General features: G+C 38.7%; 1 protein-coding gene across 1 annotated transcript in view; it reads left to right on the plus strand.

Moving 5' to 3' along the window:
• The window catches only part of LOC127447903 (collagen alpha-1(XVIII) chain-like), a 131187-nt gene that overhangs the window by 19223 nt on the left and 85545 nt on the right, over positions 1-26419 (plus strand). The window lies entirely within an intron of this gene.

Below are 26419 nucleotides of genomic sequence, written 5' to 3' on the forward strand. Positions count from 1 at the left end.
CGTAACTTCAAAAACTATTGTAATTTAGCTCGCTGGAAATATTTAAAAATATTTTCTTAAATGTACAACTACAACCAAATAAATGCATTTTGTTTTGCAATCGTTTTATGCAGAACTACATAATTATTTTACACATTCACTGCTTCGTTCATCAGATTTTTCTGTTTCAAAATTTGCTCTGTGGTTCGAGACTAAAGCTTCCAGGATCAGTGAAGAGAGCAGATGCCCTGTGTATGGTCCTGATAATGACAAGCATTAATTGAATATAACGAGGTTCACCATGTTATTGCGGAGTGCAAAATAAGGAGATGTGTTGAACCTGCGCTTTAGGGACATTCACCAATCAAAGGGAGATGTGCTCTTTACTCCCAAAAGTGACAACGGTAACAGCAATGCTACACAACATGTGCGGTACTCAGGCGGGCGTGAGTGGCCTTAGGTGTCAGAGAGGAAGAGGAGACGAGGATGAAGAGCCAATATACTGTACGGATGATTTTCATGCAAGGCAGCAAGTTGTTGACTTTTTTCCTTCTCTCTCTGATTGTCATTTTTACAGTTCTCTGCAACAATCATGCCACCACTTTGTTGTTACCAACTAGTCCACAAATAACTTTATTTGTTTACTTATTAATTTATCTGTTCTCCCAATATTGACTAACCATTATTGTTATTATTATTATTATTATTATCCTTGTCTGTTAAAAATAATAATAAAATAAAACATACGTATACTGATTTTAAATGAGCATTAAGTGTAGCTATAGGTATGTAAATTGTATCAGGTGTAATTTTGCGTTTGTCCTGCAGGTGTCTGCATAAGTCTGTGTCCTTACGATGTTCTTAGCGCTGTTCAAGTACTCCAGAGCACTCGTTAATCTCCGAGCATTTTCAAGTACTACTTAAGTTACGATGTTTTTGGGAAACAGGCCGCAAAACTAAGATGAATTGTAAGATGGATTCTACTATCAACTTAGGCTTACGATGCTTTTGGGAAACTAGGCCCAGGTCTAGATATGTCAAGCACAAAGGATTGTTTGGCCCCTGTGTGAGATGTAAGATCCCCTTACCTTCTTTATTCTCCCACCAGCTTAAGGAGTGTTTAGATGTCCCAAGTAACAGTCTGCTGAACGCAGTGCTGGATGAAACAAGATACAACACATGAAATCCATACCAGCTCCTTTATTCTCATGAATGAAAGTGGGATTTGAATGACCACCACTGTACACCACACAAGACTATTATGGCAAAGGCCAGTGAACTGATACCTTTACTAGCCTCAGACTATTCCCTTTAGAACAATTCAGAGTTTAATGCAGCTCCACATATGTGTCTAAATGTTAGTCTTTTTTTTTTTAATCAAATTGTGTTTAAAGGGATAGCTCACCCAAAAGTGAATATTATGTCTCAATCATTCAACCTTATGATGTTCCAAACCCCTAAGGGCTTCTTTGATCCATGTAGCACAGAAGAGATCAGTCACCACCTGATTTCAGCAGTAGTGATGCTAGAAAAATAGCCCTTACTTTTGTGAATTAGGTGTGATTTTTAATAATCCAAATATACTTACAAAGGAGGCATATTTATACTGAAAAGAAACACAGTTCACCAAAAAATGAACATTCCATCATAATTTACTCACTCTAATGTTGTTCCATACTATGACTTTCCTTCTTCCATTGAACACAAAGGGAGATGTGTAGTACAAGGTTAAACTAGCTTGCAGGTGGTTAGTGAATAAGAAATATTGCATGCAAAAGTTGTGCAACTGCTTATTGAATTCATCCCTCAGTTTTTAAAGTAGGTTTATGTCCTCACAATGCTGTTCATCCTCCTTTTTATTCCATTTCCTGATAGCCTTTCATGATGTGGCTTTTAAAGATCACGTTTGAAATTCCCTTCGTTCACCCCTCTTTCACCAACAACAGTGTTCATGGACAGATCTCTTGTTTCACCCCACATAAATCTCTCACCCCAAGGGAATGAAAGAAGTCTGTCCCTTGGGCTGGGGAGATTACCATCAAGAGCAGGGGGCTTGAGAACAAAACACAGATTTACATAGTTCCTTTACCCAAAAGTCTCTCCTGAGAGTTCTTGGAATGGGGGCTGAGGTCAGATATGGGAGACGGTATCATTTGGGCTTTTTAGCTGTCAAGGAAAGAATGCTAGGAGACCTAACACTCTAATGGCCCTCTCGAGGCAGGTGCAAACCCTATTTTCTATAGCAACACCTTTTTCTACAGGAGGTCACATGAAATGGCATTCAGGGATGTTGTCAGATCTCCCTGCCAGTACGGCTCTCTTCATTTCAGCCAGAGGCAGGTTAGGGCTTGCTGGGATAGAGCAAATATTGTGCTGTGACCATTTCCTCCCCCTCCCTGGTTTCAAGAGTGGTGGGTCAGCGGTGTGTGTGTTTAACTTGGATGGAAGTTTGGAAGTAAGTGTCTTTATTTGAAAACATAAGGGAAATAAGATGGTGTTAAGTGTCTACATGGATGTTGAACCATTTTATAGATATACCTAAGGATGCATTTAATGTGCAAAATAAAAACACGGAATTCAGGGGTTTCAAACTACTTTTAATTTGACACACCGTCTTAAATCATGACTTGAGACCATGGTGAGATGCTCTAAAGGTGTCAGTCAAATGCATGCATACATAGTCCAAGAATGATAAAATAGCACTGATGTAATACAAGTATGCGTTCTGTGTGAATAATGTAAAGTCTTTGTATTAATTTGGGGGCTTTTCTTAACAAGTCCTAATATACTTTTAATTGCATTGGCACATTAATATACTGTATATATATATATATATATATATATATATATATATATATATATATATATATATATATATATATATATATATATATATATATATATATATATATATATATATATATATATATATATATATATATATAAACCCCCTGCCTAATATTGTGTAGGTCCTCCTAGTGCTGCCAAATTATGCTGAGATGCTATTCTTCTCACCACAATTGTACAGAGCGGTTATATGAGTTATCGTAGACTTTGTCATTTCTAACCAGTCTGGCCATTCTTTGATGACCTCTCTCAACAAGGCATTTCCATCCACAGAACTGCCACTCACTGGATGTTCTTTGTTTTTATTACCATTCGGAGTAAACTCTAGTGACTGTTGTGTATGAAAATCCCAGGAGATCAGCAGTTTCAGAAATACTCAAACCATCCCGTCTGGCACCAACAATCATGCCAAATCACTGAAATCAAATTTATTTCCCTATTCTGATGGTTGATGTGAACATTAACTGAAGCTCATGATTTTATGCACTGCACTGCTGCCACACGATTGGCTGATTAGATAATCACATGGTTGATTGTTGGTGCCAAACAGGCTGGTTTGAGTATTTCTGTAACTGCTGATCTCCTGGGATTTTCACACACAACAGTCTCTAGAATTTACTCCAAATGGTGCCAAATTGACAAAGTCTACGGTAACTCAGATATCTGCTCTGTACAATTGTGGTAAGAAGAATAGAATTTCAGAATGCTATTCTGAGATGCGGGTTGGCACTGTTTTGGCAGCACGAGGGGGACCTACACAATATTAGGCAGGCAGTTTTAATGTTGTGGCTGATCGGTGTGAATATACAGTATATTGACAATACATGTATATACAAGTATCTATATCTATTTGCAAAAGGAATGTTTTAAAATCTATAAATTTATATTTCCCATCGACACACTAAAGAAGAAGATATAAAATAACCATCTTAAAACAAATGTATCTGTGAAACTAATGTGCCTAAGATTTTGCACCGTACAGTATAAACATTTTCCGCTACAGCCATATGCAAGATGTGTTTCGCACTGTGTTTGGAGTGTCCCGCCACAAGCATTGTGCCTTTAAGATGATGGGTAGAGCTGGAAATACTCCCAACTTTTAAAAACTAATCTCGAGACCTATGCATGCAGTTCTATTTTGTTGCACTCCATCTAGTTGTTTCTGAATGCAAGAACATGTCTTTTGTGAATTTACGCTTAGTAAGATTTTTATGTCACATTTTGGGTCACAGGGCTTCGATAAGTCAGCTTAGTCAGCTTGTTGATTTTGAAAATTAAGTTTTGCATGTCCCTACTGAACAGTGTACAGATTTTTTTTAAATTATTATTTATTTTAAATAATATATAAAAAAAATTAAAAAATACTTATTGATTTTTATTTATTGTTAAATGCATGGGCTGGTATTAAGCACTTGCCTGCACAAAATACAAAGCATCACTTTGCTCTGCATGCTTGGACACCTCAACTGTCCTGTCTATGAGCTGGAACCGAAACTGGAAAGTTCTCCATTCTTTTCTCTGATGTAGCCCAGATGATTCTGCGCCATGCTTTAAGACATTCTCAAAAAGGGGAGGGAATTAAGTCAACTGTGGGGTAGTTGGAACATTTAGTGAGCAGGGAAAACCACCCACACAACAGATGAGGAAGGGCCATCACTCTGAATGATTCAACAGTCGACTCTCTTGTTACAGGATTTTTGGCTGAAATTTCCCAGGCTGCTTTGCTCTACATCAACAGAACCTTGGCTAAGAGCATGAACATGGTTCATTGAAATGTTCTTGAGTTATAATGGGATTATGCACCAATTGTCCTGGCTACATTGCTGCATACTTGCAAATTAGTGTCAAACGAGGTTGTAAGATATAAGGTTGTTTGGTAGTTGACATTTTTCTTTGCACCCAATCTCATGCTACAAGGCTAATGGCAAGTTAGAGCAGCAGATTTTATTTCTTCCACTCCCTTGCAGTTTTATACAATCTTTAGCGGTGTGTTCTGTAATTTTACATGAACTAAAATGCATTATGAAAAATTAAGTAAAATGCTGCGTAAGGTGACCCCATTTCAGATTTTCTAGTTGATGCACCAGCCTGAATGTAGTGAAAAACTACTTGCTAGTCAATCCATTATCCTGGACCTTTTCGAAAATTGACTCTGCACAAGCCCCTACAACCTGCTGGTCTCAAATCAGGAACCTCCAACTTCAGAGAACTGGAGTTAATGTAATTTAACAAGAGATAATGTCTGCAACAAATAGTGTTCAATAATACAACAAATCAGTCTGGTAAGACTGATGCAAAACATGCAAAAACCCAGGTAGCATCCATTGCAACATTGTGCACATTCGAACACCGGCAGTTGTTGTTGTTAAAGGGGTACCGGTCACCTGTCTTTCCAATTTCTGAGATACAGTGAACAATAAAACATGTAACTCAAGGGGGCCTGGGTAGCTCAGCAAGTATTGACGCTGACTACCACCCCTGGAGTTGCGAGTTCGAATCCAAGGCGTGCTGAGTGATTCCAACCAGGTCTCCGAAGCAACCAAATTGGCCCGGTTGCTAGGGAGGGTAGAGTCACATGGGGTAACCTCCTCGTGGTCACGATTAGTGTTTCTCGCTCTCAATGGGGCATGTGGTAAGTTGTGCGTGGATCGCGCAACATGCTGGGAGTCTCCGCAAGGTCATGCACAACGAGACACGTGATAAGATGTGCGGATTGATGGTCTCAGAAGTGGAGGCAACTGGGACTTGTCCTCTGCCACCCAGATTGAGGAGAGTAACCGTGCCACCATGAGGACCTACTAAAGTAGTGGGAATTGGGCATTCCAAATTGGGGAGAAATAAAAAAATAAAAAAATAAAAATAAAACATGTAACTCAACTAGACTCCATGTCAATCTGAGTTTACTCTTGTAAGAATAGAGACTAGCAGAGAGGTACTGCAAAGTTGGGCCAGATCCATGTTGGTATCTGATTCTGACTGATGTCATGATTTTATCTTGAATAGAACCTTTGGATCTAGAGTCATTAGCTATGTAAGTCTCATGTCTCATGTTGTTGAGGTACTTTTACCAGGTCTACAAAACACATCATGTTAATGAGTACCCTCCTGAGGCAAATGTCACCACACTTCTCAGAGAGAATTTTTTTAGATTATCATTCCATTGCCCTTTTTGAGTGGCTAGAAATCTAAGACTCTCTTTGGAAATTATCTCACAGAAAACAATACAGTCTGCAGTGTTTTTTTCAGTCTGGCTGTCACTAATTGAGGGACAGGCACGGCCCCAACTGATGAAGGACCCCTTTGTCATGCTCAGTGATCATGTTGAATCTGAAGCCTCTGATGTTGCTAGAGGCAAGACGTCATCCTTAGCTAATTACTTACCTCATTACACAGGATTACCATGTCAGCTAAAGAAGTGTAGGTTATGGTTACATGTAAGTTTATAGAGATATGTACACTCTGTAGTTCTGTTTTATCAGCAATAATTAGTCAGACTTAGACTTCCATTAGTCATTTTACAAATCAGCAAAGAGGTCATAGTTTTGCCTGCTAATCCTCAAGAGTTTTATCTCTTTAACATTCAGTCACAAAACAAGAGGGATTCATTCTGAAGCTTGGACCGTTTCATTCCCCATGCTATGGAATTTCATGCCATGCATTGAGCTGTACTTTCTCAGATTTAGTTTTAAAGTTGTATGATTCACATAATATAGTATGTGGACACTCAAACACCACACAATGCTTTTTGAGCATTTAATTTCAAAACAACTGCTGTTAATAAGGAGTTGGTCCTTTCTAACAGTTTCCTCTCTTTTGGGAATGCTTTCCACAAGATGTTGGATTGTTGCATTGATGTGCTTCCATTCACACATAAGAAGCATCAGTGAGGTCAGGCACTGATGTTGGATGATGTGGCATGGCTTGCATTCCAATTCATCCCAAAAATGCTCAGCAGGGTTCAGGTCTGGGCTTTGTGTAGGCCAGTCAAGTTCTTCCACACCAGACTGTGTAAACCATTTCTTCATGGACCTCACTTTGTGCACAGGACCATTGTAATGGAGGAGAAAAAGGGCCCTCCCCAAAGTGTTACCACAAAGAAGCACACAATTTTAATGTCATTGTATGCCATAGAATTAAGATTTGTCTTCAGAATGAAGGGGCTTATTTAAATGTAGTGCTCAATGAAGACACTCCATAAAACATAACCTTGCCTTTGCAAATATCACACTGTGAGATTATGTTGATGTATGTTTTGACGTGTTTGGGATTCTGTAATTGCACGTTTTCAGCTCATACTCTTTGAGTAAATATTTAAAATGTAGCTATGTGTGCCAAGCACTATTAGTCTTCACTGCATTTCACTTTTATTTTGTATCAGTGAGCAAGGCCGATTTAAACCCCAGATGAAATTCCAGAGTTTAGTTTGTCATTTTCAATCAAGCGTGTACGTACACCAGACCTGGCCAATATTGTTTTAACAGATCCCTGTTCCTCCAACTCTGGAATACACTATCTCTAAGCTCTATGTGCATAATTTGTTGGTGATTCACGAGCCTGGCAATGAACAGACATCAGCAAGAATGAGAATGCAATGATTTTACCTAAAGGTCGACCGATATGTTTATTTTTTTAATGGTTGACGTCAATATCTTGAAAACAGCATGAATGGCCAATGTAATGTCATTATATATATAAAACAATTTAAAGGGACAGTTCACCCCCAAAAATACAATTCTGTCATCATTTACTCGCCCTATTACTGTTACTGTTGCGCAGTAACATATTTAATACCAAAATAGAGGATCTGACATTGAAGATACATTGTGCACTTTCAAATCTGTGTTAATGCTATTGACTAAACCAAACAAACCTAAACTTGTTTATGTTTATTTATTAAAATGTTTATTTCAAACCTTTTTCAGGCCACAGAATTTATATCACTTGTAGATGAATCATAGCGACTCTATAATTGCATATTATTTGTAGCCTCGTCCAATAACTCTGCTTATACCACAAGTTATGTTTAACATCAAAGAACCAGTTATAAACATATTGCAAGTGCAACTCTAACTAGGTTGTCAAAAAAAGCAAGTTAATTGCTTTACAATATATCGCAGAGGTTATTGATCTTTGGCTCCATCATTACAGTCTTATGGTGATGTAAGTCAAATCATTTTCCCTTACTGATTGACAGGGGAATGCCAAGAATGTGAGATGTCTGCTTGATGTGTCAGTGGTTGCCCACGGAAAGGTGAAGCTGTGGGCCCCTATTTCATTAGATATGACTACTTAAAGGAATGTGAACAGGCACTGACAGTCTCTGGAGATCTTGAAATGAAGCAACCCCAAGAAACTGCAACAGATTCCATGTTTTACTGGTCCACTGGGCTTAGAAGATTCTTTTTGAGTAATTGTGAGTTTTACAGGATTCGTGCAAGGTTTGAACAATTATTTAAGTATATCCTGGTTCATTGTTTATTGTTCAAGGTACTTTGATCACCCATAACTTGGTAAGTTTCAGCTGAACAGGCATGTTCAAACTCTACCCCCGAACCCTAAACCCTAAAAATAAACGTAACAATCTGTAGAGTAAAAATGTAATGTTAGAGGGAAAAATGCAACCTCTGAATCGTGCTCGTCACTGATTATGCAAACTTCATTATTTCCTGGTTTCAAAGTGGGATCTCAACCCAGGTCTCCCATGCTGATGATGCAACGTCCTTCTGGGTCACGCCACAGGGGAAGAGAAACACACTGGAGCCGATGCAAACATGTCTGATAGGAGATGGTGCTTGTCAGTGAGTCGGCATAATGTGGCCGATCCTTGGGTACTGGAACTATCGGAAACAGCATGCCGACTTCCTGTGAGATCATGTTGAGCACATAACACAGTAACAGTTCACAGTAATGTTTTAAGTTGGTAGATTTCTGTGAATCCAGGCCTAGAGCAGTGCGCACTGCTGAACAGCAATAAAGGAAACACTGTCAGAATATTTTAGTACAATGTTTTGTCTGTTTTGGCGTAAGAACGCAGACTGTATGTAATGGAAATCATTTGGTTCCTTTGCTGATTTTTTTTTTATAGAAGAACTTTTGACACTAGAAAAGATGCTTCTGTAGAAATAAAGGATATGGATATGTACTAAACTAGCATTTATGTAGTGCATATAGCCATATACTGTATACTGAGGTTTTGTGTTCAGGTGCTTCTATGTTAAATACTTATTAAGCCCAGTTCAATTGACATTTACCATAGAAACAAAAGCTTAAACCCTCTGCACTGCTTATCAGTGGAATTCTGTGGCAGCATTGCTGTATGGCCTCACCTTGTCAGGTGCCAGGGATTAGGTGTATTAAGTGTAGCCCTCTGAAAGTGACAATGGCAGGTTTGTTTGCGTCTCCTTATAGGATCAGCTGAGCTCCACTCATTTAAAAAGCTTGGAGCTAATCTGTCCTGCATCAAGCACACATGTTTTTCATTACTATGTAATACATATGGTTTTCCTTTTGCTGTTTCTTGATGAAAGATAATAAGATAAAATTTGTGCAAAATCTTTATCTAATATAGGTGTTGGACAGTTAGACACAGTCAGTTGCTTTTGGCTGCTGCAGAGCAAGTGTGTTTAATAGCAAAAGTAATGTAAACATTCAATGACTTGGTAACACTTTAGGGTTCCATTTGTTAACATTATTTAAAGGTGTATTCAGTTCCAAATATTTATGACCACTGGGGTGTGTTTGTGTCGGGTGGGGGTGTTCGGGGGGGAGGGTTTAATTGTACATAATTTGATTCTGCATTTTCTGTGATGTTTATTTAATTTGTTGAATGGAATCAATACAAATTGTTAATAAAAAAAAAAAAAAAAAAAAAAAAAGGTGTATTCATGATTTTCCTCATAAAAAAATAAATACAAATTTTTTTATTGCAATTTTGACACATATGAATACTCACATAAGATGAAGACTCCAGTCATATCAGTACCCTTATTAAAGCTGTTTTATTTTACATGGAGAGGGTCCCCTCATGGGGACTGCCATATTTGGATCTCATGACCAGCGCAATACTTCTTGCTTAATCTCAGTTACTGCCTTGTTATTGGACACTTTCACTCATGCATTAATTTAATCATGACTAGCTGGTGATTTTGTACTGTACAATGGCATCAGTAACTGAAAACTATTGTGTTTGAATAATGCTGCATCTGTGCCAATATAGGTGTCAGTGTCCAATTAAAAGAAGATAATTGTGTGTGCAGTATATTTACATATTTAGTTCCATGGCGTTAGCTTAGCAACATGCTAATATCATAATAGTGAGTCAAGTTTTTCGGGCATATATAGTGAGGAGCACTATTTGTGTGGCGGATGGAGTTAAAGTGTAACTTAAATGCAAGGACGGATTAAGAACTGAGAGACCCATGGGCCGGTACACCATGGAGGCCCCGCCATGACGTGTCACGTGACTATGTTCACTTTTATGCACTACAGGGTGCTTGCCAGATTTGGTTGGATTTTTCAAATTGGCAGAAGAAAAGTTTGGAGCAATGTCTTACACGGCTAGTTATATGTACTTTTTAATTTTGAACCGATCCAAAATCATGCGTTAATAGGGATGTGCATGGTATTCAAATACCAAAATCACTATTCAGTTTTTCTGCATGTGTTTAGAGGTCTTAACCCCAATCTGAGTCCGATGGTACCCAACAAACCTACAGGTTTTCAGCCAGGTTTGGGTCAGTTTTTCCAAGTAGGCTAGGGCGAGTTAGGGGCTTTACATTCACACGTGCGTCGTGGCAATGTAAACACGCATTGGACGGACATCTTTGATTGTTGTGCCACAACTCACTGTTAAGTTTAAAAGAACTTTAATATTTATAATCGCATCTCAAGACAACTGCGTTCTGTTTTACAATTCGTTGTGCAAGACCATCACATTTTTCTAGACACTGTTAAATTAAAAATAATTTTAATATTTATTAATGCTTCTCGAGACACATACGTTCTGTTTCACCTTTTGTTGCGCTGCATCAAGCTTTTTCAGTGCTGGTGTCACAAATCGACATTCTGATGAAGTTCAGGTTGCAAAGAGGATTTAATGTGACTGTTACATATCATCGCAGACTGTTTTTCACCTGGCAAAGTTTCAGCACTTGATAAATGGTGAGCCAATGTTTTTTCCCTCTTTTGCTCTGGTGTGCAGACAGTAATTACACAAGTTAAATGCTGAATCATTTAAAAATCAAAGCATCCTGAAGAAGTCCTATTATCCTTAGCGTTCGCTGCCTCATGGAAAGTGAACCTGCCCGGGCAGAATTACTCATTTTCCATTTATTAAGAATAGGCCTACTGTGTTGCAGGCAGTGACAGAGATTATTTTTGTTCAGCTTTAATGTGATTTTATCATTTGAAGATCTATGTATTGTGCTATTTAGGCTCAAAGCTCACTGTGCACTTTATTCCCTGCTATCTGAGATTGTGTTTGACACATCCGTGGCAATAAACGTTCTTCATTCCCAAGTCGCGACTCCCGACAAATAACACAATAACCGTTCGTGAACTCTCGCAGTTAATCAAATATTACAAAAGGTTACCGTGCACATACACTATATTGCCAAAAGTATTCGCTCACCCATCCAAATAATTGAATTCAGGTGTTCCAATCACTTCCATGGCAACAGGTGTATAAAATGAAGCACCTAGGCATGCAGACTGCTTCTACAAACATTTGTGAAAGAATGGGCCGCTCTCAGGAGCTCAGTGAATTCCAGCGTGCTACTGTGATAGGATGCCACCTGTGCAACAAGTCCAGTCGTGAAATTTCCTCGCTACTAAATATTCCACAGTCAACTGTCAGTGGTATTATAACAAAGTGGAAGTGACTGGGAATGACAGCAACTCAGCCACGAAGTGGTAGGCCACGTAAAATGACAGAGCGGGGTCAGCGGATGCTGAGGCGCATAGTGCGCAGAGGTCACCAAGTTTCTGCAGAGTCAATCGCTACAGACCTCCAAAGTTCATGTGGCCTTCAGATTAGCTCAAGAACAGTGCGTAGAGAGCTTCATGGAATGGGTTTCCATGGCCGAGCAGCTGCATCCAAGCCATACATCACCAAGTGCAATGCAAAGTGTCGGATGCAGTGGTGTAAAGCACGCCGCCACTGGACTCTAGAGCAGTGGAGACACGTTCTCTGGAGTGACGAATCATGCTTCTCCATCTGGCAATCTGATGGACGAGTCTGGGTTTGGTGGTTGCCAGGAGAACGGTACTTGTCTGACTGCATTGTGCCAACTGTGAAGTTTGGTGGAGGGGGGATTATGGTGTGGGGTTGTTTTTCAGGAGCTGGGCTTGGCCCCTTAGTTCCAGTGAATGGAACTCTGAATGCTTCAGCATACCAAGAGATTTTGGACAATTCCATGCTCCCAACTTTGTGGGAACAGTTTGGGGATGGCCCCTTCCTGTTCCAACATGACTGCGCACCAGTGCACAAAGCAAGGCACATAAAGATATGGATGAGCGAATTTGGTGTGGAAGAACTTGTCTGGCCTGCACAGAGTCCTGACCTCAACCCGATAGAGCACCTTTGGGATGAATTAGAGCGAAGACTGCGAGCCAGGCCTTCTCGTCCAACATCAGTGTCTGACCTCACAAATGCGCTTCTGGAAGAATGGTCAAAAATTCCCATAAACACACTCCTAAACCTTGTGGAAAGCCTTTCCAGAAGAGTTGAAGCTGTTATAGATGCAGAGGGTGGGCCGACGTCATATTAAACCCTATGGATTAAGAATGGGATGTCACTTAAGTTCATATGCGTCTAAAGGCAGATGAGCGAATACTTTTGGCAATATAGTGTATTTAGGGAATTAAGGCACCTTTCTCTTTATCATTAAACATTAAATGCATGCAGGACTTAAACATTTTAAAGTCCTCTATACTGTTGCACAAATTCTGTCACTTATATAAATTTAAACCATCAGCTTGGTACATAGCCAGGGTAACTGCACCTTATTTTTGTGTTTGGAAGGGTTTTGTAAATCAGATGCTGTTCTCTGCAGTCCTTCAAATAAACACACGCTGCACCTGTGAGACGTAGATTCCCCAAGCGCGCACTCGAGTGCCTGTGCTCGCGCTGCTGTCGTTCAGCGCGCATTCGGCCAAACAAATGGTATTTCACATAAGGCTGATATTTACATGGATTTATAATAGGTATCTCAAAATAAATAAATAATTAATTTGGAGCTCGGGGCCCTTTGGGGTTAGAGGCCCCTGGGCAATGGCCCAATCGGCCTGGTGGTTAATCCATCCCAGCTTAGAATGCTCTGTCTACAGTATTGTGGTGTGGTGGTGGTGGTGGTGGCGTAGTGGGCTAAAGCACATAACCGGTAATCATAAACATGTTGCTGGTTCAATCCCCACAGCCATCACCATTGTGTCCTTGAGCAAGGCACTTAACTCCAGGTTGCTCCAGGGGGATTGTCCCTGTAATAAGTGCACTGTAAGTCGCTTTGGATAAAAGCGTCTGCCAAATGCATAAATGTAAATGTAGACAGCAAGGCTGTTCAGTAGTTTTTGGAAAAGAGCTATAGACTAATACAAACCCTCTGATGTGTCACTCCATCCATGTTTTGGATCTGATGTTGCCAATTTCCTTGGGTATTTTATTTTTATTTTTTTTACAAATGAACAGACAGTTTGTTCATCCAAGCAGAAGAAGAAAGCATGTCACCACACACTTAAATCTTTGATTGACAGCAATCGCTATGGACCTAACTCAAGAAGTTTTGCAAAGTAGTTTATAGCACAAACTGCACTTAGAAACACACTTTCATGTAATCTTAAAGCATTCTTTGATCGTGGAGCTCAATCCCTAAATCAATGGTTATTTTGCTCTCCTTATTATTCATGATTATATGATAAATTAATTTCATTATTTGCATTTAGAACTGTATTTTTTCCCGTGCTGTCTGGATGACCCACCTAAAATGTGAGGATGTAAATGCTTGAGTTTTATTTATATTGGAAGGATGCAAGATAATTTCTCTTAAATTTCCATTGTTTATCTGATTCAGAAGTGCAATACTTTAGATAGTACTTACACTGTGACATTTCATCATTATGAAAGCATAAGCTTAAGGACCTTTAAGACCCTTTAATTATTGTGGGATACTCGTAAACTCAGTAACCTCACTGAAAATCCATGGCATGAGTGCCTGTTTCTGGGACATTATGTAAAGGATTAATCCAAATCCTGACCATCAGACTGAATTAGGTTTGACATTAATTCATTTATGTGAAACCTTGGGTCCAAAGAAAGCAGATAATCTGAATGAACAAAGAAAGCTACTTGAAACACATTTGTTTTTGTTTAAGTCTCAAGTTTGGGCACGGCACTTGCCGTAAATTTTTATACTTCTTGTGACGCTTGAGTTGTTGCAAATTACTGCTAAGAAGATACTGCGTACTTGTTAGGTACCAACAAGTCTTGTCAGGATTAACCACCATGGAGCATCTCTTTAAACTGATTTGATACAGATTTTTTCAAGATCAGTAAAAGCAATGTTTAGGATTTCTCTCTGTAAAATGTGCTTTGGTTGCCAGGAAGCACAGCAGGAACATTACAATGGGTGTGAGCATTAACTCTGGGCTCTGGCTTCCTTTCAGGAGTTAAATGCATCATTGCCAATTCACGCTTAGGTTAGATGCACAGCGGCAACAAATTATTCCATAATGAAGTCAGCAGAGTCCTGTATTTTTGTAGATTTGTGGTGGGATTTTCTCTGGAGGACACAGGGAATACGTGTTGACCTTGACTGTGAGAGGAAATGAGAGACCTGGGGTGGAAAGCAGCAATAGTCAAGTGATATGAAATTATATTGATATCTGGGTTGTGTCACAATAGGATTTTTTGTTTTGTTTTTGTTTTGTGTAGTGACTCAAAAATGTGATATACAATATTGCAATCTTTTACTCATTTGTTTCTCATTTATCTTCTTTGGACCCCACTGCTTCATGCAACAAGTGCTAAACTTCCTGCTTTACGTCACTGTAGAGCCAAAGAAGGAGCATTAAAAGTAAAAATAAATCAATAACGTGATAATAGCGTACCTGGTTCCAGCATGGTTATCCTTACTTGACAAACCCTGCAGTCTAGCTCTATGGAGTATACAGTATGCTCAGACATCCTTACAAAGGAAACAAGTCATACACTTATATTCTAAGCTAGTTCTGAGTTTACATTTTGGTTGAATAGAAATAAGAGTCTTTGTTGACATAATGCTCCAGTACATCTCGTCTTATCACACACTATTAATGTGAACTAAAAATATAGATTCTTTTTAATATCAATACAGTATTATGATGTAAAATATCTTAATACTTAGAAATATCAATTGTTTCCCCCCACCAATTCTTTGAGGGAATTTTAAAGGAATAGTTCACCCAAAAATTAAAATCATTTCCACACTCTCAGGCCATCCCAGATGTGTATGACTTTCTTTCTTCTGCAGAATAGAAATAAAGATTTTTTGAAGAATATTTCAGCTCTGTAGGTCCATACAATGCAAGTGAATGGTGGCAAAAACTTTGCCAACGAGACGTTGTGTCGATGTAGTGACACTAGGGGTCACTCTTGGGAGCCCGAAACACCTCAGGTCTTTGAAAAAAGGCCAGTGAAATTTGGCGAGTGGTATTTGCATACCACTCCCCCGAACATATGGGTATAAAAGGAGCTGGTATGCAACAACTCATTCAGGTTTTGTGCTGAGGAACCGAGACAAGGTCCCGGCCATTTCAGCAGGTAGTCCAGCGTTGTGGCAGGAGGGACACAACGTCTCGTTCCCTCCATCAGGGAACGGAGGTTACACAAGTAACCAGGATGTTCCCTATCTGTCACTCACTCGACGTTGTGTCGATGTAGTGACACAAGGGGTCCCTATACGAAACGCCACAACTGGCTGAACTGTGTTACTTGAACTGGCGGTGTGTGATGGGCAGACCACTGTGTGCCTCGTAGCCAGCGCACCAGGCCGACACGTAACCTCCCCCAACGTTGTTATGAGTGTCGAACGGCCCTTCAGGGACAAACAGTCGACTGCCCAAAAGATAGAGACAGGCTAGTCCAGTCGTGGCCTCTTATCCTCTCTTTTTTTTCTCTCCCCAAAAAAAGAGTGAAATTTGTTAACCGACTGGGGCCACCAGGTCTACGTTGGGGGGGTGTCACTCCCAAGTGGAAGACACCGCGGTGACCACACCCCACCCAGGGATTTTTTGTAAGCGATTTACCAACAGGGAAATGAATTAGCGGAAGATATACGTCGCATGGGGTTACCTATGGGGAACCAACACATGCGGAGCACCTACCCCAGTACAGGACTTATAGTAATTAGTTAGCCCATGTACTGAGCCGGCAGCGAGTTTCTCTGCAAACTCGTCTGCCGCAGGGCTCGGAGGAAGTCATCCAGGGAACACAGTTTATGAACACTACTGGGAGTCAACAGCGCACGTCTTCAGCTCAGGGGAGGTGAAAGGCACTATGCGCAAGCGATACACCCTGCCAGCTGTCCCGGACTTACCTGCTTGTGCCTGCCACTACATGGAAACCCGATTGGGGCAGACGAGTGTGCTGGGGAATGGGAGGTCCGTGGGGGGATACCCGGCAGAGGTGGTCCCATTGGGGTCCCCAAATCAACCCCAGTGCTAGCCATGCTGGCCTCATACCCATAGGTAGAAGGACCGGGGCGGGGAGCCGCTGCGACCGTATTGTTGCCATGGACATGATCTCGCAATGAGTACATGACCCATCCACGAACGCTGTCTCCGTGTGGGCAGCGCCCAGACAGGAAAGACAGTGATCGTGACCGTCAGAAGGCGAGAGATAACGACCATAATCGGGAATAACACACAAATGGAAGGGCATCTTTAAAAAGACGTTCCGTGTATGCCGCTCTTTTAGAGAAATATACTCTTTTTTAGAATATACAGTTTTATTGTGCCGAAGCACCCAGGGGCATTCTCTGCAGTGTGCCAGTGCAGAGGGGGGAGAAGCCACTGAAATGCGCCGTCAGATCCAGCAGAGGTGAATGAACAGCCGTGGGAATTCAGCTTAGTGAGCATCGACCGTTCGGCTCTGAAGAGAAAATCCGAATGAGTGGTTGCATACCAGCTCCTTTTATACCCGTATGATCGGGGGAGTGGTATGCAAATACCACTCGCCAATTTTCATTGGCCTTTTTTCAAAGACCAGAGGTGTTTCGGGCTCCCAAGAATGACCCCTAGTGTCACTACATTGACACAACGTCAAGTGAGTGATAGATAGAGAACAATAATTAAGTCCTTTTTTACTATAAATCTTTTTTAATATTGGTCACTTTTCTTTTCACTTCCAAATTCTTCTTCTTTTGTTTTTTGGCGATTCGCATTCATTGTGAATGTCACCACCTACTGGTTGGGGCTGGTCAAAGATGGAGATTTAAAGTAAAAAAGGACTTAAATTCATATTACCATATTGCTTATTAAGACATGGAACATATAATTATCCACTGACGTACACAGAACGGGGGCAGCAGGGGCGCAAGGTGCCCTTTTGGTCGTTCAGAAAAAGGGGAGACATTTTAATAATTAAATTAAAATAGTTAAATAAAACAAAATTAAAATCTCGTCATAATCTCACAATAACAGTAATAATGTGTTATTATGAGAGCCCATATTATGCTCATTTACAGGTTCATAATTTTATTTTGGGGGTCTACTAGAATAGGTTTACATGCTTTAATGTTCAAAAAAGCAAGATTTTTCTCATACTGTACATTGCTGCAGCACCACTTTTCACCCTCAGTCTGAAACGCTCTGTTGTAGCTCCTGTCTCTTTAAAACCCCCCTTTCTCTGATTGGTCAGCTGGCCCAGTCTGTTGTGATTGGTCAACCGCTTACAGCGTGTGTCGGAAATGTAACGCACCTTACCATAACCGAGTTTCACCTCCCGAGGCTTCCTGAGCAGCGCATTCCTGAGGTGGGCATTATGCAAATGTGTTACGTAGTGATGTTTCAGGCAGTGTTTTCTGTGGGAGAGAGTAACTCCCTTGGACGTGGACTTTGTGCTTTGTAAATCTGCAGACCTTTTACAGGCAGTCTGCGTAGGGTACCATCTTCCTAGGGGGGCACAATCATGCCATAGGGGGGCACCAGAAACTCCACCAGCTGCCCTTACTCGCATGTTATACGTTATTCATACGTTATGATACTGTCATGGTACTCCAAGTTCTTTAAAAATACCATGGTTTTACTATGACACATGTCATAAACATGGGGTTATCACAGACCATGTCTGAAAATAAATTGATAAACAAGTGTATTACCATGGTGATTTTTGTGAGAAATATAACAGAATAGGCTTTTATTTGTGATGAAGGAAAAATTGAAAAAATTATGTACAGTATATACTGTATATACAAGAAAATTGTTAAATACTCAAAAAGCAAAGAAATTAGTTAAGTATTTATAATTACTACTCATTCAAAAAAAACAAAAACAAATCAGTGCCCTTTTTTGTCCTTCCGCCCCTGTCCCTGCTGAGGTCTGTGCACTTTACTGTAGTTATCCCCAAAGCAGGAACAAACTGAGCGAAAACATTCCTGAACTATAATTTGTTTACAAGCTGGAGGGAAGGCTTTATGTAGGAAACATTCTTGGGAAGAAATAAACTTTAAGATTTGTGTAATCTAGAAATATACAATGATCTTGTATTCTGTGACCTTGTTTTCCATCATGGACATCAGATCACATTTTGCTTCACACTATTTAGAAATTTTTTGTTTTTTTTAATTTCTCCATCAGAAATAGCACACTGTGTGACCTTGAGCCCACTTACATGCACACCAATATGCTGATTACTCCCAAAAATCAACTTACTTAAAAAACCAAAGCAAGAAATCTGTTTTAAATGAGATTTGAAATAATCGTGTTATTTTGATGTCAAACCATGAAGATACATGCGCGCACAACGCTTGTGTACACTGGATAAGCCAGTAAAAATGCCAGTTAAGGTGTTGCTATGCAAAATCGTGTTAATGGCCAAAAATCTACACGTGGATTGGTTTATTGTTGCGCCGTTCATGACCTTACACCGATGAAGAAAACCCTGTGTTTACATGACCACACATGCTATCGGCTTATTAAGCATAATCGGTGTAAGAACGTGCATGTAAACCTCCTCATTATGTCAGACTGTACAATACAAATTGTAGCCAAGACTTTCCAATCATACTGATTCACAGCGTTTACTGGGTGTAACATAGGAGCAGTCACACTTCACGACTGCAACGCAAAATTTTGGACAGTGCCAGAACAAGATTCATCAAAAGGCAATTCATTGGCTGTCGGTGAACATGTTGCAAGTGATCAAAGCCTGCAGATTTTGCCCTACTACAAGATAAATCTTTTACAATCCTTGAAATTTTACTCAGACAGCAAAACCATGGCCAAAATCGTGACCTGGCTTAAAAGTAATGAATTAATAGGACACACTTGGATCAATTAAGCTGTGGCTAGGGTACAATGACGTGACCAGAACATGAAACATGAACTTCAAGATAAAAGCCAATTGGAATATCAAACTAAAAGAGAGACAAGAACCAAACTAAAACAATCCCGAATCCCTTTCACACCTATACATTTCATAATTACCCACTTCTCGTTTGCTTTGCTCTGTACATTGGTACGTCTGACATTTGTCAAATAAAACCTATTCATAAATGTTTCCCTGCTGACAAAAAGCTAACTGACTGGACTGTTTTAACTGCAGAATATTTCGCAATTTTCCAGTTCCATTGTGCCCTAATTAAATTATGGCTTCTAAAGTCCCCGTTACAAATTGTCTCTTGTGTTCCCTTCCATTGTTGCTTTGTTTTATTTATCCCTTTTATGAATGATGCATTGTTTGAAGAGAGGGACAGAGAGAGGGAGAGAGAAAGCTAGCATCTCACACTGTCCATGGGGTCACTCCCCATTACCTTTGATAAATCCCCCTGCAGTGGGGGGCCTGTCATACAGGGGCATGATTTCTGTCCATTCTCATATTGAACAAGTCCCTTTATCTTCCTGCTGATTCATCTCTGCTCCCCACCACTGCTTTTAAATGCTGGTAAGCAGAGTGGCTGAAGTCCCAGCAAAGGTCAGCGTGAGAGGCCACTCCCCACCCCGCAGGGTCTCCTTAGTAAAGTGCAGACCACGTCAGGAATGTGAGTGGGGTACAATAGGTTCCTCTCTTACCTCAGTGCCAGACTGACTGTCTAAAGCAATTCTCACAGCCAGGATGAGAGATCAGGTTGAATTTGATTAAGTCACTTTAGTGGAGTGGTTTTATAAAACTATATTTATGTTTTCTTGATTAAGCCAGCGTACTGTGATTGCACAAACTTGGGTTAGGGGTTTTTCAAAAATGTTCTATATGTAACTCCTCCTAGAGTTTTCAAGCTTCATCCACGATACTTGACACAGTCCTTCAACCTGTTTTAAATTTGTGTTTGTAACACTTTATAATGAGGTGGTATTTATTAACATTAGTTAACTACATTACTTAACACAAACTAAAAATGAACAATAATTTTACATTGACTATTAATCTTTGTTATCTGTAATTTAAACATAGCATATACTAATACATTTTTAAATTAAACATTTTACATTAACATCAGTTAATGCATTCTTAACTAACACAAACTAAAAATGAGCAATTGTATTTTTTATTAATTAATATTAACTTAGATTAATAAATGCTGTAAACAATTATTCTTCAATGTTAGATTGTGATGTCTTATGCATTTACTAATGGTAACAAATAGAACCTTATTGTAAAATGTGTAACACTTTACAATATGGTTCCATATGTTAACATTAGTTAATGCATTAGTAGTCATGAACTAACAATGAACTGTATATTTGTTACACAATTTATTAATCTTTGTTAATGTTAGTTAATAAAAATAAAATGATTCAGTGTTAGTTCATGGTAGTTCACTGTGCATTAACTAAAGTTATCAAATACAACTTTTGATTTTAAAAATGTATTAGTATATGTTGGAATTAACATCATGATTCATGAATGCTTAATAAGTATTGTTCATTGTTAGTTCATGTTAACAAATGTTGTTAACTAATATTAAAAAATGGAACCTTATTGTAAAGTGTTATCATAAAATGTTACGTTTGTGTTTTATGTCTTACTGATCTGTTATCCACTTTTTATGCTTTATATAATCAAAAATCACAAAAATATCATAGACTTCCATTGACAGCTCCATCCATCCATCCATCCATATTACTTTGTTTTTTCCATCCATCCAGCCAGCCAGTCAGACAGTCAGCCAGCCAGCCAGCCAGCCAGCCAGCTTTCTATCGTTCATATATCAATCGTTCTGTCTATCTAGCATTCAATATATCTAACCTTCTATCTATCTAACCCTCTATATCTATGTAGCATTCTGTCTTCCTGTCTGGGAACTGCCAAGCAACCACCCAGAATACCCTAGAAACCATCTAGCAACTACCTAAATTCTACTTAGAACGTCTTGGCAACTTTAATGCCCTAGCAACTTCCTAGATCTTTGAAACCACTAAGCAACTTTCTATTAGCCAAATAGAACACCCAAGCAACCACATAGCTTTCAAACTTCAAATGTTCTTTAAACTGCCTTCAAACTTTGTTTAGCAAACATGTAAGTTTGTCTTTAAAGAACTTTCAATTTGTAATTAACATTTTGCACTTCTTAAACCTTTTTTATAATAAAGTAATTATTTTAGAGATTTTAATTACTAAAAGCTTTATGTAACTACCTTTAAGATATTACCTGAACTAAAGCTTCTCATCTCTAATAGAAAACCACAAAATTTAAACAGCCCTAGCCTGAGGCCCTCATGTTGAAGAATTTGTACATGGAAGGTTTTTTATAGTCACGCTTCACTGTTGGAGTAGGAGTTAGTGAAGGCCAAGTGAAAACAAATTTTTAAACCTCTGAAAAGGAAGACGCTAATATTTTTATTTGATCTGTCTGTGTGTAGCAATCTACCAGATGGCATTATTTTACCTTTAGAGGTACAGTAAAACTGAAGAACTAGAAGTCTGAGCTCTTTTTCTTTTTTGACGCTGTAAGGGATATTATACCCAGACCCATATGACTTTAATTTTTCATGGAACACAACAGGAGATATTAGGCAGAATGTAAGCATCAGTCACCATTCATTTTCATTGCATATATTTTTTCTCCATGCAAGGACAGTGGATGGTGACTGAGGCTAACATACTGTCTAACATCGCTTTTTGTGTTCCATGGAAGAAAGAACTTTATATAGGCTTGGAAAACCATGAGGGTGAGTAAATAATGACAGAATTTTCATTTTAGGGTGAACTATCCCTTTATCACTCAATAGAGTTCTTAATGTGTTAATTTCTATGATTTCATCTTCACCGCCAACATCAAAAGATTGATCAACAGTTTGTGGACTGTGTAACATAAATGATAATGAAACAGTTTTTTTTTTTTTTTTTTTTTTTTTTTTTCTGAACAGGAAGCATGTATGGTCTCGTTTTGGTTCTGTCCTTATTCTTGTGAACTCACATGTGGGTAATGCCTAACCTCAATATGATTTGAACTCTTGTTCGTTTTCTTGCACTTTCTTTCTCTTTTTTTTTTTTGACATGGCTCTTTTGTTCCAGCAGGATAATTAAGTTGGAATGTATTCTCTTCAGGGGGCCTTTGGGGTTGGATAAGAGAAGAGAGAGTGCAGGAATGGCAGGGGGTGTTTGGAAACCTTTTTGGCCATAATTCAGTTCAAAACCGATTTCTCTCTCTCAGAGTTGTTTCCTCTTGTCTAGCCACTTTAAACTGTTAGAGATGTCTGTCTGTCACATTAGATTAGTGGACTGTATGCAGGCCCTTCCATGCCCCATTGTCTCTGTTTGCTCAGTGCTTTGACTCATCAGGAGAGCGGTATTTCAAAGTGGCCCTCTGATCGTGCTCATTAATTATATTCTAATAAACTCCATTCCATTCCAGACACATCAAGGTTCGCATTGTGTGTTAATGGTAATGATAATGGTCAAATGCTCAAAACCGCAGCATTACATCTCTTGTTTTTTTCACTCTTGCTCTGATCAGCAAACATATTAAAGGGATAGTTCACCCAAAAATGAAAATTCTGTCATCGTTTGCTAAACCAGTTAACAAATCAGACTGAACGATTCTTTCACAAATGGATCTGATTCATTTACAGGTGATCTGGTCACAGCTGCACTGTTAAAAATGTACTATAGAATTTACAGGAATTATCTGGCAAAAAATTACACAATAAAGTACTGTAAAAATGTTGTTTATTGCTGTAAAACAAATTACAATATAATACTGGAAAGCAATTAACAGCTAATTATTGTAAATTAAATATAGTAGTTTGTTGTTTTTTTACAGTAACATTGAAAATACTTTTATTTTCTACAGTTATTTTTTGTAATTAAACTGAATTACAGTAGTTACCTGGCAACTAAAGTTGGCAATAAAAGCCTGTAAATACCAGAAAGGACAAGATGTTGCTGTAAAATAGTTTTACAGGAAAACATGATCTAATACAATAGCAAGCTGTAATATATTGTTTGCCAATTTTATTTATTTATTTATTTTTTGGTAAATTCATTAAAGGTGCAATATGTAACAATTTTCATGTAATATTCGCCTTTTTTTTTTCTGCCAATGTGTGAACGGCTTGTAACGCAACTTAAAAAATGAGCCCTTCCTGGACTTCCGAGGTTGCCAATTAAAGCCTGTAGACTGATTTTCATGCAAAGGGAGCGGGTTGCTTTTGCCGGGAAAATCCACAGGATGTGACGTTTATGCGCACTCCTGAGAGCCTTGCCTCGGTGCTTCTCTTCCACTATCCAGCAGCAACAACAAACTGCAACACTAGGTAACATTATGTTGGAGATGGTATCCAGCAAACGGCCGGTTCCCAGCACAACACCGACTCCTACACACACTCTGAGTGTGGTCGAGCGAAAACTAGAGTGAACATCGGCAGGGCATTTGATTCCTGGAGGGACCTTGGGGATCAAAACCGACCCTGAATTGGCATTCTTCTTATTGGACAGGTAAGCTTACATAACTGCAAAGCATGTGAAATATAGTGCCATACTTGATCTTGCTTGCACAGTAACTGTCATAATCAATGTTAATCTGTAATTATTCAGCAAGGTAAACTACAATAACACATGAAATGAATGCTAGACAATGTTCAAGATAATGCAAAAAGACCCATTCATTATTGTAACGTAACTTGGTTCTAAAAAAATTAAATTATTATAAAACAATAGCGCATCGATATATCAAAATGACAGTTGTGATGGAATCACATAAATACTGAATTGTGTTAACATATTTATAATGTGCAGTCTATTTTATAAACAGCTACTGTCATCATCCACCAAATTTAGCTAACAACTATTGATAAAGCTGGCTAGCTAGCTAACGCCGACATAGGCTATCGTATAAATGCAGTCTATGTATTATGCAAAGAAAAGTGATTACTTCAATCTACAGTCTCACATAGTCAGACCTATATCCACACTATATCCACTGGAGAGTCAAATAAAATATACATTCTCAAAGTTTGTAGTAAAACAATCATATCTGTGTAATTTTAATTATGCTACCTCATCTGTCAGCATGATGCCAGTGAATGACGTTCAGTCTCTTTGTACATTACGTCATTGTTTTGTTCAATGCTCACGTCCCTATGGAGTGTGTGCACGAGCGCGAGCAACAGATAGCTGGCTGCAGTTCACTTAACGGCCACAGGTGTCATTAATAACAAGGGTTCCTGAATCTTACATACTGCACCTTTAACTTTTTAGAATAAACTGTATTTGAATTTCTTTACAAATAAATAAAACCAAAGTCAAGGCTGCTGCAAGTAAAAAAAAAAATTATTAAAACTGACTGCATATTTGGTCATAAAAGCAAATGCAAGGCTCAGTGAAATCGTTTCAACTTAATACAGCATCATATCCAAATCACATGATTAGGTATTACAGACTATATGTGGATGTGTCAACAAACAACACTTAATTAGCTCATAAACATGATGGAGACAGAGATTTACTTATGTCGATCAAGGCAAAAGTGTCTTTTGATAGAAGTGTCCTGGTTTAAACACATTTGAAACTACTGTACATGTTTAATCATTCAGTCCATAAAACTTCTGAGCGGAGTACACAAATGAGGGTTGACTGTGTTGTTCCTCTTCTCTGAGACCATCTTGGTGCCAGTGGGTGGGTTGATTCCAAGAAAACATCTGCACAAAAACCAACCACAAAAACACAAGCAGAAGCTTTAGGTTGCAGTTTAAAGAATTGAATGAAACAAGTTCAATAAAAAATAACATAACACTTTACAATAAGTTTGCATTTGTTAAAGCATTAGTTAACACAAACTAACAAAAAACACCACGCTTTTACAATCTTGGTTAATGTTAATGTATACTACTAACATATTTCTTAACATTAAAAGGTGTATATGAGAACATTCTTTAATGCATTAGTAAATGTCTCAAACTCAAATGACTTTCTTCTGCAGAACACACAGATATTTTGATGGAGATATGTCTGTTTGTCCAAACAATGCAGGTCCAACACTTCCAAGTTTCAAAAAGGTTATAGGCATCATATAGGTAATCTATATGGCTCGAGTGGTTTTTATTCCATGTCTTCTGAAGCAATATGATTGGTTTTGGGTGAGAAACAAGCCAAAATGTAACTGCTTTTTCACTTTAAATCTTGACATCTGCAGTCTCCTAGGCGTGATCATGATTTGAAGCTCGATTACACTTCCTCACACTAGACGCATGCGCAGAGCTCTGTACACGCTTCAGAAGACATGGATTAAACCACTAGAGTTGTATGAATTACCTTTATAACATTTTTGGAGCTTGAAAAATTTTGTATCCATTGACATGTACAGATATATTCACATCATATCTCCATCAAAATAACTTTTTGTGTTCTGCAGAATAAAGAAGGTCCTAAGAGTTTGAGACGACATAAATGATGAGTAAATAACAAGAGAACTATAATTTTTGGGTGAACTAATGTTTTAAGAAATTAATTATTATAGGCCTTCGTATAAATTAACATTAACCAAGAAAAATAAAACACTGTAAAGAGGCGCTGTTTCTTGTTAGTTGTAATGTTTCATATCCATTTATTTAGCAAATGGTCTTGTGATAAAGTGGGATAATGAGCAGTCAGACAGTCATTTTTGCAAAATACACACCACTAGAACACTGACGCAAATCGGAGGAGGAATTCAGCTGTTTCTAGAGACTCTGCTATTTCTTTCTTTCTCACATGAAAACAGTGTAAAGGTAAATCTATCTTTCATATCCATTTATTTATTTGTTTGGTAGTTATCCATGTAATAATCAGGAAAATGTACAGTCAACCGATCGTAATCGCAAAATAAACCCTGACAGGACCCTGATGTGAAGCGAATAATGATTGGCTGACTGTGCATTATCCCTAACTTAATAAATGCTAAAAAAGGATGTGGTGTTGTCCATT

The sequence above is a fragment of the Myxocyprinus asiaticus genome, chromosome 11 (assembly GCF_019703515.2).
Source record: "Myxocyprinus asiaticus isolate MX2 ecotype Aquarium Trade chromosome 11, UBuf_Myxa_2, whole genome shotgun sequence".
Lineage (NCBI taxonomy): Eukaryota > Metazoa > Chordata > Actinopteri > Cypriniformes > Catostomidae > Myxocyprinus > Myxocyprinus asiaticus.